The sequence below is a fragment of the Acyrthosiphon pisum genome, chromosome A1 (genome assembly GCF_005508785.2).
Source record: "Acyrthosiphon pisum isolate AL4f chromosome A1, pea_aphid_22Mar2018_4r6ur, whole genome shotgun sequence".
NCBI lineage: Eukaryota > Metazoa > Arthropoda > Insecta > Hemiptera > Aphididae > Acyrthosiphon > Acyrthosiphon pisum.
In genome coordinates, this window is record NC_042494.1 from 63,924,768 (window position 1) to 63,941,112 (window position 16,345).

The following is a 16,345-nucleotide window of genomic DNA, read 5'->3' on the forward strand; positions in this document are numbered from 1 at the left end:
AGAAGTGGACAAACATTTCGTGGGGTAACCCCGTACCACTCCACTCCGCTCATCTAATCTTTGGATTAAAGCTTTGGAAAATAAAATTAAAACCCTATTTTGTCATTCAAAAAAGTAAAAAACTTAAAAAATTATAAGGATAAAAAATATTTAAAAATATAATTTTTTAAGAAAAACGTTGTTTTATAAGCAACTAGAAACTATGTAAAAAAATATTTTCAAAAAAAATTATACTTTTTGAAATAATGAGTGTTCTATGATAAAAGAATCATCCAGTATGATATCATTCATTACAATAATATTATTCAATATTATTCAATATTATTACTTTATCAAAAATTCTTTTATTTATATTTTATTTTCATAGAAAACGCTGTAAGGTTAATGAAACTGATACACAAACAATATTTGATGTAGTTACCTATTAATATTTTTTTTCAAATAAAATTGATCATTAACGATTGTTAATTTTTGAAACTCTTTCAGGTTTATACTTGAGATACTTGACGAATCATTTGCGTAGCTAAATAAACAAGCTCTCAGGATTATCTCCCTTATGTTAAGGATCGTTCCAATTTTAATTAAGTGCACTTATTATATTATAATACATTATATTGTTATATGAAGATTGAAAATAATACTCTGTTTAATGATATTTTTGAAAAAAAATTAATTTTTTAATTAATTATTATGCTTATTAAAGAATTCTCACTGGGAATACATTTCGATAATGGTTTGATACTTTGATATCAAGATGATAAATATAAATAATACAATTAATAAGCAGAGACGTTAATAAGTTTAAATTAAAAAAAACCTGTGTCTTTATTATGAGACAAATATCGTTTGAATAAATTCAGCAAAATAAAACACATCGTAACTTGTTTGCACGACAAATTAAAACTTGAGGGTTTCACTATGGTTATTAAACCAGTGGTATAGGTAATATTATCAATTAATTTTAAATGTAAATACTTAAAAATATGTAAATATTTTAAATGTATTAATTATATTTTATGAGTTACAATTCAACGAAATATGGAATAAAATCCCTCACAAATAAAAATGGTACAAATCTACGCCTCAGTAGTATAAATTTATGTGCATTTATGCACTTGTTTTTTAACTTTATAGGTACCTAGTTTATTTTTTTATCAATTTTGGCAATATAAATATCACAATATTCAGGTGTTGGTATTAAAATCAAAAGTACTAAGAACTAAGAAGTATAAACAATATTTTAAATAATACAATTTATTTTTATTACAAATATGAATAAAGCTGTTTTTCAATAAATTCAAAACAGCCTTCGGCAATCGTACACTTAATCACGTAAATAAGCAATATAAAGACCCTAAAAAATAAAGAAAAGTGATATATAGACGGTAATAATTTAACTGGAAATTATATTTATAGATCTGTCGGTGATTGTGTGTTTCCAGAATACCAGCTATCTGTTGTACGTGATTCAGAATTTACCTTATATGGAACAAAAGTTCCAATAAATAAAATGGTAAATAAGAGAGAAAAAAGTACTGAGACAGGGAAACAGAATAGCCTGTTAAAGAAAAATATATATTTATGATTATGTATAAGTATATATTACAAGCAATGAAACGCTATAAAAAAGGCATTAAAAAATTATTTTAAGTGCTGAGAATTGCTTAACATTGTGAGCGTAATACTGTCCATTATGATTTATTAAATATATTTTTTCTAATTTTACTACAAGAGTACCTATTTAAAAATTAAAATTAAAAATAGCATTATCAATATAATTTATTTTTGTTGAACCTATACTTTATACCTTTATGCGTTACCTATAATATAATAATTTATTTAAAGCAATAAAAACTTTTTCACTCAGTTTATAAAGACTATATATTAAACTTCAAAGTATTATTTTTTTACTATCATTATTATGTATAAATAGAATGTCTTCAACAAGCTTGGGTTATTAGCTCACAATAAGATACACAATGAAATTAACATAAACAATAAATAGTACTTACAGTTATGTAACTAATTTAAACAGTATTAGAGTTTATTTAGTAAAATACATTAAGTGATGAAGTCAATTGTTTTAATATCTTGGCCTTCCCCCAGGGCCATATTTCAAGGATGATAGTTGAGTGTTCTTATCTTGGAACATTATTCGGAAATATGACGTCTTATGGTGAGATAGGTTCGACAGGTATGCAGATTTGGATGGATATTTATTATTTATTGATAAGAAATGAGAGAGCTAGGAGAGTATGTTCAATTCTTGTACTAATGATGACTATGATTTGACGTGTAAACTGAACTCTGAGTGTGTGTGGCGTATGCCATTGTTTAACTGAATCCTTAATAGTTTTTAGTTTGTTAATTAGTGGGATGGAAATATGGAATCCGAGAATATTGTCATGATAAATGGGATCATGTTGCAAATAGTTATTATGCATATTATGTGAAATGTTTCAACGTATTTTTATATTACTAAATTTTTTCAAATCAAAAATTTCGCTTTTTTATCAGTCAATTTTTATTTTTTTAAATGTCAAATCAATAACTTGGGTTGGTTTTCTAGCTCTTCCTAGTATGCATTTTATAGTTCAATCCAAACAATATTACTTTATTTATTTTGTGCAACAGTTCACAGTATAATTAATTTGAAGGTCCAACAGGTGTTGAATTGCAACAAAAAAAGATACCCTATAAGATGTAAAGATAACACTTACATCATATGTTTGGGTTTATATAATTTTAACAATGTGACTTACAAAAATCATATATTATTTTTCTTCATTCATAGGGCGTCAATACGAAAAAAATAGTAATATACGTCGTAGACAAAGACAATAATTATTGTTTGAACACGATAACCAAATTTCAAATCATAGAATTTTGAACACAGTCCCTTGTCACAAATACTATTATTTTATAGATCTGTATGTATATTTATTCTAATATGAAGTTCTCAAATAATATTAGAATTTGAACAATCATATTTTTTATACATTTTCAAGTGCAGTTTATTAATTACCTATATAATGCATTAGTAATCCAATGCCACAAATCACAAATTATTGTTTTAGTTATTAAGATTCCATTATACAGTCAATCAAATAATTCTGGCGGTCCACAGAACGGCATTTATATGGATAATATTAAAATAAATATATTAATAATATTATGGCTGGTGTCATTTGATTATTAATGTTCAGTTTTTTTTTTAAATTTAAAATTTGATCTAAGTGATGTCAATTGCGATATAATATTATATTGTTGTTAAGGACAAACATGAAAAAAATTCCATGAATTATATTTTGTATTAAAGGGAACACTACGGATACCACAATGATATATAACGAAGAACTGAAAACAATTTTTTAATAATATAGTAATATTGAAATAATTGAATTTTTTATCAAATCCGAGGCAAAAGCATTTTTAATATTAAATATTTGAGCGAAAAAAATAATGTATTTCCATGAAATTCGATTTGAGGTTTTCTAAAAGAAAAACGAGTAATTTGAATTTGAATAGAGAAGAGTAAGTACAACGACAAAGATTTATTTTTTTGATACAAGTGTACATCTACATGTTACATATTATTATCTCTTATATTTGTGTGCAAAATTATTGGCATACATCAGATGTATTCCACGAAAATTAAATTAAACATACATAATCACACCACTTAATAAATTAATATTAATGTGATATAAAATTGATTTTACGAATGTGATATAATATTTTCTTTGTGTCGGTACCCCTTAACACGTGCTCGTTTACCAACGTTTATCTTCCACAGGCGTTCTACCTTAGATACAATATAGTAATAATTTTCATGAAGTTCTTACCGTATTTGTTAGGAAGTACATTAATTTTTTTATCTTTTTATTCACTCGTTTAATCGTATTTTTACTTCACAAAACTTACTATAGAATAATGTACAATTTCCTATCGCATATATTATATTTTTTTTATAAATGAAACACAGTGTTCATTATTGACAAGACGTGTATTGTTTGTGTATGATAATTTTTATGTAGGGTTGAGAAATAAGGATAAAATACAATTAACTCTGCTTTCTATATCTGCTTTCTATATTGTACTCAACATTCTGGGGTCTTGAAAAATGGAATATTAAATGTATATTTATAATCAGTAACGGAACCGACGGTTGTTAAAAACGTGGGAGGGAGATAGATTTTCATAAAAAAATTAATATTTATTATTTTTACTTGCTAAGCCTTGAACTTAATAATGAATTGTTTTAATTTAAATTTTAAAATAATACTAAATATGCATAATTCTTGTACCAGCAATCATTTCTAGATTGTAACAATAATACCCCCTCGTATCAGCCTTCGTTTCCAACAGACACCCTAAAGATAAAAAAACATGTTTATAACTTACATGTGACTTAGCTTTCATTTTCATGTATAGTAACAATAATTTATGGGACAAAGATATTTTTGGATTGACATTATTATTGGGATTATCTATATAGGTATTAATTTTTTTGTTATTTTTTATATACTCAGTGGACTAATGGAACTGCCGTTTAAGCCTATCGATAGCTTCAAAAAACATATGTCTACATTTTAGTATTTTTTTTCGCTTTAGATAGTTTTAATCTTTTAAAACATTAACTATGTAAAAAACTGTTAAAATTGTTTGTTTTAAAACATTATGTAAAAAACTACAAATATGTGGAACTATTTTCCTCATATTAATAATGTTTTTCCTAGAACATTAATACCAAAAAAAAAAACAAGATAAACACTATTTTTTTATGCCTTAAGGGTTTCTAACTATTTATAAAATTTTATATAAAAAAAAATCCAAACACAAGCCATTTCTGGCCCAATTAAATCAAGCTGGAATAAAAGAGTTGATTCATTTAAATTTTCATAAAAATAAATACTAGATTACCTATATTGGTTATAATCATAAGTAAAACATTTTATAACGTCCATTTGTGTTTATTAAATAAGTATAAAATAACTTTGAACAATTTTGAATCTAAAGCAAATAATCAATTATTCAACTCACTATCACATTTGTAGATTAAGTATTTATGTTTGATGGTTTTAGGCTTTGGTATTATTTATGTCAATTAATTCTATCGATAGATCAGATCCCTGGTGATGGACGATATAACATTTAAATACACTTTTATAACAATTTTGAATTATTATAGTATCATTGATACTAAATAATATAATCATGTATTCAAACATTATTCTGCTATACTTATACATTGATTTTGTGAAAAATATACTTAAATTGTTCAGAGTATAGTTCTAAGGCAGCGATACCCAACCCGTGGCCTGCGCGATCTGTGCTCAAAGTGAGTCCAATACGCGGTGACTACTGTAGTAGTGAAATATCAAATTAATATTATTGATAGCCAGCACAAAGGCAATATATTTTACTAATGTAAATATATAATGTAAAATTAAAAAAAAAAATTGAATTTCACTGTTCTAAAACATCAGTAATTATTTGCACGGTTATCTGAAAATATATAACCGCATGGTCAATGCCTGTTAGCTATTACCACTAAAATATTTCAAGTCAAATTGAAATTAAATGGTTCTTTAAATCTTGTTTAATAATGAGGTTATAAGTGAATAATATAGTCTAATTTGCAAGTTTTTATTAACAGTTTTTTAGTTTTCCTAATTTTGTTAAATTTTTTAGCTACTTGAAACTTTGGGAATGTTAAATTATCGTACTCTTGAAATGTTACCAACAATATTAAACATAAATTAAGCGTTGTTTGATGTCTAATTTGTGCAGCCGTTCCCCCCATTAATCGTTGGTTGAATTATGTACATTATTCATAAGCGCAATATAAGAATACTTTTAAAAGTGTCTTCACTCCTATAAATCGTTTTATTTTAATTTTTATAAATGTATAGTTTTGTTTTTTTTTTTTTATATAAAAAATTGTATTTAACTAACCACTATATTCAAAACTTCCTATATTTACTTCCGGGATCGCGTATTGGTTCCTTCCCGTTTAATATAAAACACCTACAAGAAGACGAAATTAAGTTTGAGTACAAAAGTTAAGAAACATAAACATTTACATGTTTACATTCAGTTTCATATAAATTATAATCTTCAACTCTTGTTCGACAGATGTAACTAATATGTTCACTTTCCATCTATTATATCTGTAAAACATATTATTATCAAACCTGCATTTAATTTAAATTAACGATAATCTTAAGTGGTAGCCGCTAGCTATTTCTTATAGTTATAGTTCATATCGCAGGTTTTACGACTATACATTTTATTCCGGATTCATATTATAATCATATCGTCATCGTAGCATCAAAAGCATTTCAAAAGTTTCATTCTGTTCACCCGCTGACTCAGATCGTAATTTCCGATTCTTTCGTTGAAAGTTTTTAGTTGTTTTCCAGAAATTTCCACAAAATGAAATATACTAAATAACCTGAACTGCAGTGGTTAAATTGATTTTTATTCCGGAATCCAAAATGAAATACAATTTTTGAAAGATGTGAAATTGTCTTAGATTTCTAAAATATGTTATATAATTTATACATTGCTAGTAATATGACTTTTTTGGTGCAATACACAATTTCAAGTCTTAAATATTATAATACTTGATTCCTAATTTAATAAATTGAACTCCAATAATGTATAAAATAGTAAAAAATACCAATTCAATATTTTTCGTACTGTTTAAAAACTTATAAAAATGTTCTAATAGTATAGATAATATAAATAATAAACTTTTGAATGTTTCAAAGATACTTACAATTACCTATAATATTACACGAGCAAAATTGAGCATAATATAATTTAGGTGGTTTTCCGAAATTTCTGACGGCATACGTTGCACTCTGTAACAAAATTAAACAGAGTGGATATAATAATAATATGAACGAGCTAGTGCGACTAACCATTATACGAGATCACAAACGAAAACGATAATCCACAATGATAAATTATTTAAAAATGTGTTCTCAAAACATTTTATATGTCATTGCGTATCCCTGAGGATTTTGGTAATTTAAACTAATTGGACTTGGGTTTCGTGAATTCAAAAATCTCGAGAGATGAATATTGTATTAAAAACAAAATAATCGATCATCCGAAACAAAAAAAAATATTTTTAAGGGTAAAAATATAGTTATATGATGTCATCCGCAGCAGAAATGTAATTATTTAGTAATGTCTACTTCAATACCTGGTATATATGATAAATAATAATCTACTTTTTACTTTTTGCGTATATTATACATTATTCTGGTGTTTTGTTTCACCATAATAATATAGTATTTCATAATATTATTAATTGATGCGAACAATACTATTATGTTCAATGCCCACGGGAAATTCACTGCATCGAAGACGCACGAATCGACCATGATCCCCGATTACATATTGATAACGGCAACTAGCCGGCAAAATGTGTAAACTAAAAGCGAAATAAAATTTATCATTTATTGGTTATTGCAGCGATCACTAATATTTTCCCATCATTAAACAGTATATTTTAAAACCAGTGATGTCCCTACAAATGTGTGTTTGAATACATCATGAGGTACGAAAAATAAAAATAATGAAATCTGGTATGTACTTAATTTGTTTTTTTTTGTAAATTATTATTTATTTAAATCAAGGCCAACAATGATAATATATTATTGGACTAAATTATTTTCTCATGATGTATATTACAACAATATTAATATTTTATAGTATTATTGTATCATATACAATTTTAAAAGAAATTGATAATAGCATCAGGGAATTCGCGATATTATATACACTGGAAAAATTAATTAAAATGAAACTCTTATTCAGAAGATCATAAGAATATCAGATTCTATTCCACGGCCCCTATTTGACATATGGGTGTGAAACATGGTCGGTAACTAAAGTAGACGTGGAGAAGATGAACACCTTTGAAAGAAGAGTATCACGATGAATTCGTGGCCTCTTCTATAGAGAATATAGAAAACTTACAAACCAAGAAGTTTATCAAATTTTTCATAAACTCATAATCCGTGCGTATTTAAAAACGGAGTGGCCGAGCGGTCTAAGGAGTCGGTTGCGACGCAGCCGAAGCCGGCTCGATTCCTCGGTCGCGGGCGGCATTTTTCTTCAGCCGAGTCACGGCGGCTGTTGAGAATTGCCGCCATCCCCCACCCGGGCATAGCGGATACCTACGGGTGACCACTTTAAAATTCAGCCAAACACAAAAAAACGTGTGTTCCCCCCTACCGTCTCAAAAACCTACAATACCTACAGCTAATGGCCTTAATTTCCGGGCTTAAGACCAATAATAAAAAAAAAAAAACTGTATTATGTTGTAACATAATAATAATGTACCTACCTACTTAAGCGAAGTCCTTTAATCAAAATGTTGTGGTGTTGTTACGCTGTAAGTATAATATATTATGTCATTATGTTTGATTAGCACAAGACTATAATACGACAGGAAAAAAAACCCGTTTGATTCTATCTCGTCTCTCGTAGACGACACAAAGTACCCGACAATTTAAAGTTCCAGTTTGCCTTTATGCTTCTATACAAAACTCTCCGATAAGGACAACATTTATATTCCTCAAAGCTCTTTTCCTCTTTCAATTATTATTATTATTATTGTTATTATTTGCTACATTCGCATACAGTGAACCGTATGTCGAGCCTTTTTGTTGTTAAACTCGTGTACCTATAACTTCGTTTCCAACCAAAGCACACTTTTAATTATTATGTTTTATGAACAAACAATTGTTCCAAAGACGCGCGTAAAATTTTATTTGCCGATTATTCTATACAGATTACAGAACATCTCATTATAATTATGATTACGATACCACCGCCCGCCGTCGTAAGTTTTCATAGAACCCTATGCGAAAAAGAAAAAAACTTAATATACCGAAATAATTGCGGAGGGTTGTTCGAATCGATTTTTAATATTGTTTGTTATTCAAAACGAGACGCCTATATTATCGACATTGTGTTTTACTTGAACTAGGTGCTTTTGTCACATGATATTCACATAATATAATATATTTTATATCATGTTATTATTATTTATTCACGGCCAAATATCACTAGCTGGGGAAACTGAGTAGGTTTGTGAGGACCAGTGGCGTACTTAATGTTTGTATTGGGTGGGGGGAGGTCATTGGGGGAGGTCATTGGGAAAACATGATCTATATGTACGAAAAAAGTGTGTTTTTAAAGTTTATAATGACCTAAAAAATAAAATAAAAATCCATTAGAAATGACGTTGTGTAAATCGTAACAAATTAATATCATCGCAGTGATAAAACGAATGTTTAGTGTATTAATACATTTTATTTTCCATATTCTATACTTAAATGATATGTACATGTTTATAAGACTCGATTTTATTTTACTGTTTATCAATATTAATCTATTACTTCTTCAGCAGTTATAGGACAATCTCGCGCAGCTTAAAAAGCGACGATGAGATCTGCAGTGATTAGAGATCTATCGTCCATATTCTATAATATCTGGTACTTATCTAATATATAAAATTCTGGTGTCACAATGTTAGTCTCGATACTCCCCCGAAATGGCTTGACCGAGTTTTATGACATTTTTTATGCATATTCAGTAAGTATGAGAATCGGCAAACATCTATTTTTCATACCCCTAAGTGATAAGGGTTGCCCATAAAAAAATAAAATAAAAATATTATTATTTACGATAGAAATATTTGTTTATAAATGGTTGCTATTAGTTATATATATAAAAATATATTAAAAAAATAATAGTGTATTGTATATTGGTTGCTATTGGTTAATCAGGCATGTTTGTTGATTAGTATTATTATTTTTATCAACATATATGTCTGAGAATCAGCTATTATCTAAGTCTGTATGCTGTGCTATAAGTAATACCGGAGTTATGGCCTCTAATTATATTTAACGCGTGACACTGTCGACGTGTGTTCCCAATATTGTCATAATTTTGAGCTATATGCGTCATGCTGTGTTATGACTTGTATAAGTAGAAGACTCTGGATGTTGATGATGAATTTTACATATTATATTTGTGCACATTTCACACCAAATTATAAATCTGTTTGATATGACGTACAAACACTAGAAACAGCTATATTAAATTTGATATTTCATAAAATATTTTTGCATTTTTAGTTATTAGGAATTTTTTTTAACTATACCTAATTTATACTTTTACCTACTCCAAATGGTTTTTTAAAAAAACCTATATTTCAAAGTACATATTTAAAACATTTTTATATTATAAGATTTACGTCGTGTTAGGGCCCGTTCACGCTACACAATTGTATCATATACCTACTTTCTTTTAAAGACGCATGTCGTCGGTACTGTAGCCTTCAGGTGAGTAGGGAAGTTTTATTGTTGGTGGCACAACTCTACCACAAACACACGAATATGAAACGTATAGTTTATTAGTTTCTATTAATACATGTTTATAGTATATTTTAATAATATATCCTAACCCGAGTTATGAGTTTATAACAGCGAAAGTACGTGGAAATGACACCCGTCATCTCGATCTCGACGATTATAGCTGCATTGGACCAATAATATATCTGTATACAGGGTGGTTCGTGCATGGTTTTGCATCAAATTTAAAATAGATGTAATAATATTACCTAGTCTATTATTTATTAATTATTAATACCGACAGTTTCTAAAGAACATAAAATGTCAGTGTATTATTTTAAATTATCATGAACGTCCAAACCACATCATATAACTAGCTTCCATATTTATTTTAACCTATGGACCAATAAAATATTCTTATAGTATACAGAGTTTACTTAAATAGTTCGGTTAGATCACTCGTTTAAATTCGAATTTTTAACGTGAGCATATTTGAAATAATCATCTGTTTAATAATATTTATTGTAAAAATGGATATATTTGGTAAATAAAATTCGTATCACCAGGTACTGCGATTACTACCACATCACTGGTATATAAATCTTGGTGTTTGGAAATATGATCATAAGGTAGACATACCTAATATTAAGCATTACAAAAATCAGATTTTGAATAAATACGTTTAATACAAGTAATAAATACGAGAAAAGATGAGCATACTCGGAGAATCACCCTGTACACAAATGATACGTAATACCCGACCATTTGATCACGCTCGATCGTATATATTCCAGTTCGGTCGACCCGAATAATGACCTCTGTGAGCAATAATATTCTCAAATGTTTGCCCATATTTATAACAACCCCACTTTCCACTCCCTCGTGGTAATACGACCATCACCCCGCCACCGCCGCCGCACCACTACTGCAGCTTTCTAGCGCTTTCCACGTTGAGATCGTATTTTTTTGTTTTCCACCCAGCTTATTATAAAAATTATGCGATTTCCTCGCATAAATAATATAATATAATACGTTTAAAAATACCATTATGTGCTCATTAAATTTCACGAATTTGTTTTATTCGCACACAAAGCGTTTTATAATATTATTATATAGACGATCCGCGTAATATTACGACATGGTATTATTATTAGGTATGTATCGTTTATATCAAAGTCAAGTTAGTTGTGGTTGTTATTATTATTATTATTATTATTATTACTTTTTCCGAATAAATTCAAATATCCCTGCAGCCGACTCCATTATCCAAAATAATTACATTATGCATGCTCATGTAAATTATTTATAACCGCACACAGGACAGCCATCTCGTAACCCGACACGTGTATTACGTAGGTATATAATGTTATTAAAAGAGTGTATTTTTTATGGACTTGTTCATTTACTTAAATGTATTTATACAGACGCATTATTTTTTTTTCTACTTATATACATATTATAACTGCGCCGCGGTAAACATTATTATTTGTATAAAAAATTCGCACGGAGGCGAATGCAATAAAAAAATATAATATAAATTCGTTACGCCGCGAAGCGACGTGGGTGCGGCGACCGTAGGGTAAAAAAAAAACCAAAACTGGGAGAGGAAAAAATCTGACTGCGTTGTAGAAAAAAACATTGCCGCCCTTCGGCACGCGTATAATATGCGCAGTGGATGCATTGGAGGAGGAATCCGCACAAATTTTCCCGAAGATACAATAATTTCGCATGGCTTGGTCAATATTATAGAACGGAAACGAAACAGAAACAATGAAAATTCTTCGTACACGACACATCCGTTTCGTTTCAGCGATATTTCATTTCGATATAATTTGGCGCCAAAATACCGTGGACCGTCGAACACGCCGCCGTCGTCGTCGGGTCATCGCGATTTTCGATATCGCCGCCGGTCTGGTGTCTTCCGTCCGATGCGTATTCGAAGTCTCGATGAAAAATAAATGTAATTTTTCCACGCGATTAATGACAGTACAATAATAATAGAAAATATTATTACCATTGTACAACATAATATCATCTCGGCTGCAGGTCCGGAACAAGATTATTGCGCTCCGATTCGACGTCGCTGGCGCGTCGGATCTTTGATCAGAGTCTATCGAATTGTTAACAACACGATTAATAGAGACAATCGAGTTCGGCATATTATTATTATTATTATTATTACTTGGGCGTGGGTTGCAAAACGTTTCGGTTTTTTTTTCGATAGGACGACGAAATATTGCATACGTGCACGCAAGCCTTTTGCGTAGTGCTATTTTTCATACAACAATTTAACACTATTAATTACAATATTAATAAAAACAAGCGATTTTATACCAAGCTATTTGTCTGACGTATTTCATGCGTTATTTCAAAAACAATTAACATTTTTGTAAATATCTTTTTACACAATTTTGAAATACTAACATAGGTACAATTAAATGTTTGGAAAAAAACTATAATTTTTATTATTTTTTTATCGTATTATATGAAGTGTTTAGTTTTTATTGTATTCAATAACAACATTAATTTTGAATTTCATATTCCGAAGCAACATTATTTTTTTAAGCATAACATTTGAATTTTAAACGAGTAGTTAAATAGTTATAAGAAACTACCATTAATATGATACCAGTCATATGAGCGGAGAGGAATGACACAAAGGACTGAGGTAAGTATCCTGCAAAATGTTTTATAGATTATTTATATAAAATTAATTTGTCTCCGCTTATTTAAGCTTTAACTTTTAAGTTATAACTAATTAGCTATACTCGTTAAAAATTACATCTTTTAGATCAAAATTATTTGATAAAATATGATTTTTTTTTTTCGTCAACAGCATTCGAAATAATAATGAATGTCTTAGGTTGAAAAAAAATCACTATGTATAGTCCGCTGTGTTATCGCCGCTGGCAGCTGAAATAATACCGCCAACCACCACTGCTTCAGTGTATAATACGACAATGGCTGTACAGATCCACCACGGAAAATTCGAGTTTTCATAGAGAAATTGAAACGAGCTCAGTAATAACTTATTAAACTATAACCGTCACAATATGCTAATGCAGACGGTCGGCAAAAAGGTGGATATTTTTTGGTACGATATACGTCTGGCTCCGGGTACGAGGGGCACAGAGTGGACATGGCGAGCCGCAATGCGGTTTGTATTGTATATTATCAAGAAGATTCGGATTATAATTTGTTTTTATTATTTATTAAAGAAACATTGACAACACTTTTGTTATAATAATATTATCTCAACCGTCACAATATGATTAATAATTGAACAGAAAAATAAATAAATATAGGTAACACGTCGAACTTGTACGTTTTTTAATTTTGCATTTTAAATAATTATAAATCTTTGCAGCGATTTCTACGATGTATCTTTCGCGAAAGAAAACTATATAATATAATATTGTATTATTATACCTATCTCGCACATTTTAAACGTTCCTTGAAAATTCTAATCCATTGTTATTAATACAAATAAAATGTTAAAAAATAATAAACCGTGGACGATTTTATAAGTATACATAAGCTTGTCACTCCAGATTTTCTATCAAATTTTCTATTAATTCAAAAACGATAATTTGTTGATATTGTAGATAAGTCGCCGATTATGTAGTCGTCTCAGCTGCGGTGGATGTCGGCGGTCCACTTAAACGCCACCCTTGAACAATCATATTATTGTACCTAGGTACTTATCCCCTTTCTCAGCTCAACGGTCTTTGTAGGATTGTATTTACTACCTACGTATTATACATTTATCAGCCATGGACGGTGCTTTGTTTGGTACATTTTACGCCTGGTGGACGTCCAACAAATTCAACGACATTTTATTTTTGTATTTTTTTTTTTCATTCTTTACCAGCAGTCTTTTGTTTGTATACGTTTCTGCCCCTGGCCGTTTGCTCAAAAATATTACAGAACTCTCACGAACGCCCGCGCCAGTGGTGCATTAATGGGGGGGGGGGGGGATGAATTTTTCAAGGGCCTTGAGTTTTAGAGGGAAACAATTTAAATTCATACGCATTTTTATTACATCAGTGGCGGTTATTTAATTATTATTTGGTGATGTGACTTATTAATCAACCCATTCCCTCCCCACACGCACACACACAAAATCTGAGCTGTATAAAACGTGAAATGTTCCGAAATGTGATGTGCCTCGACGGATTGATTTATATACCGACCAAATAATAATTACGATGTCGTTTATTTTTGACAGTGTAAATAATGGAGATGGACGTTGACGTGACAAACCAATGATGACAATAAACAAGATATTAATATATACACAGGCTTTGAGTTCCCGTCCGTTGGACGTGCGTATCGCAATAATCCATATTAATACTCCGAAGAAGGGATGAGCGGGGCGAGTGAGACGTGTCGAGCGCCGCAGACGTTCCGGAAAAAATAAAATCGATTTCGCCATAAAAGTGTTTAATTTCGTTTACCCGGGGTGTCGTCGACGACTGTAGTAATAATATGATGTGAACGCCAAACCTATCGAGAAGCAAAAAAAAAGAGCGGTACATAAACGACGACGACAAGGCGGCTTATGATAGAATAATATACAACAACAAAACATTGGTAGGTACTACAGCTGCTTATCGTTTCAGCACAAAATCGATCATTATTCGTTCGCCGATTATGATATTATTATCATTTTAATGTTACACATATTATTATTATAATAAAATAAAATTTCTAAATTATTGGCAATACAGCTTCCTATAATTTACCCACAACTATTTAAAAGGTAAACATTTTTGTAACCTCTTTGTTTTGATTAGAATTAATTACTACGCCGGTTGTCCGGTTTCACACAATATGCACATACATTATTATACCTATGATGTACAAAAATCTTTAATATTAAGACAGTTTTCTTAAAGGTAGGTTTATTAGTAGGTACATTGTACATACTTCATTGCAGTATAACATAAACTTTCGATATCATCGCACTGGAGAAAGAAAACAAATTATAATTACGTATTTCCAGAATATTATAATATTAATAATTCATTTTTAGATTCTGATCGGAGCGTTGAATATTATATTATATTTTGACCTTCATCGTTTCCCTAAAAACACAACCCGTCCCTACATTTACAAGAACGCATTCAAAGGAAACTTTTCACTTGCTCACCCCCAATCCCTGGTATATACGGACGCCTCACTCGCCGAAGGACGTGTTGGGATGACCATCATATGCGAAGAAACCACATTTCAGTGGAAACACTCAAACAAATGTTCAATATACTCTGCAGAAGCGTTAGAAATTCTTAAAGCTATTGAGTACATAATCTCCACTGTAGATGATGATAATATTACAATATTTAGTGACTCCGTCTCTACCCTTACCAGCTTTCAAAATCAGTACACCCTTTCTAATATTGTCAGAAAAATTCATATTTTTTATTCATATTTTCATACCTGGCAACGAACAAGCAGATACAGCCACCAAACTCACCCACCCGTCCCCAGATGCAATCACCATTGAGACTGCACGGTCACAACGGACCGGCGTCCTAAATAATAACAAGTTTTTATAATTGATATCACGTCTTGTTCTATATTTTATATAATGTTTAGATTTTATACAATGAGGGGCAGTGAGGATCACGGGTGTGACGGCCGGCCTGATCGGCGGACCGTCGCTGTGAGAGCTCGGAACGACCGGCGATGGCCAGGTCCTATGTACAGTATCGGGGAATGTTTGGTGGTCCCGAGGTTGACAGTCGTCGGTATGGACGGAGTCAATATATCACTGCGCGTGACTCAAAAGAAGCGGCTACAGTGATATATCGTACCCGGGTTTTTGACACAACTTAATAAAGTGGCCAGAGGGGGGGGGGGGGAGGGCGAGATGGTATAATAAGTATGTAGATGGCTGTTGGTCTCTGCGTTGATGGTGTCGTCGACGGCGTGTGTGCTGACCGCGGGCGGGGCGCTACGCCGGT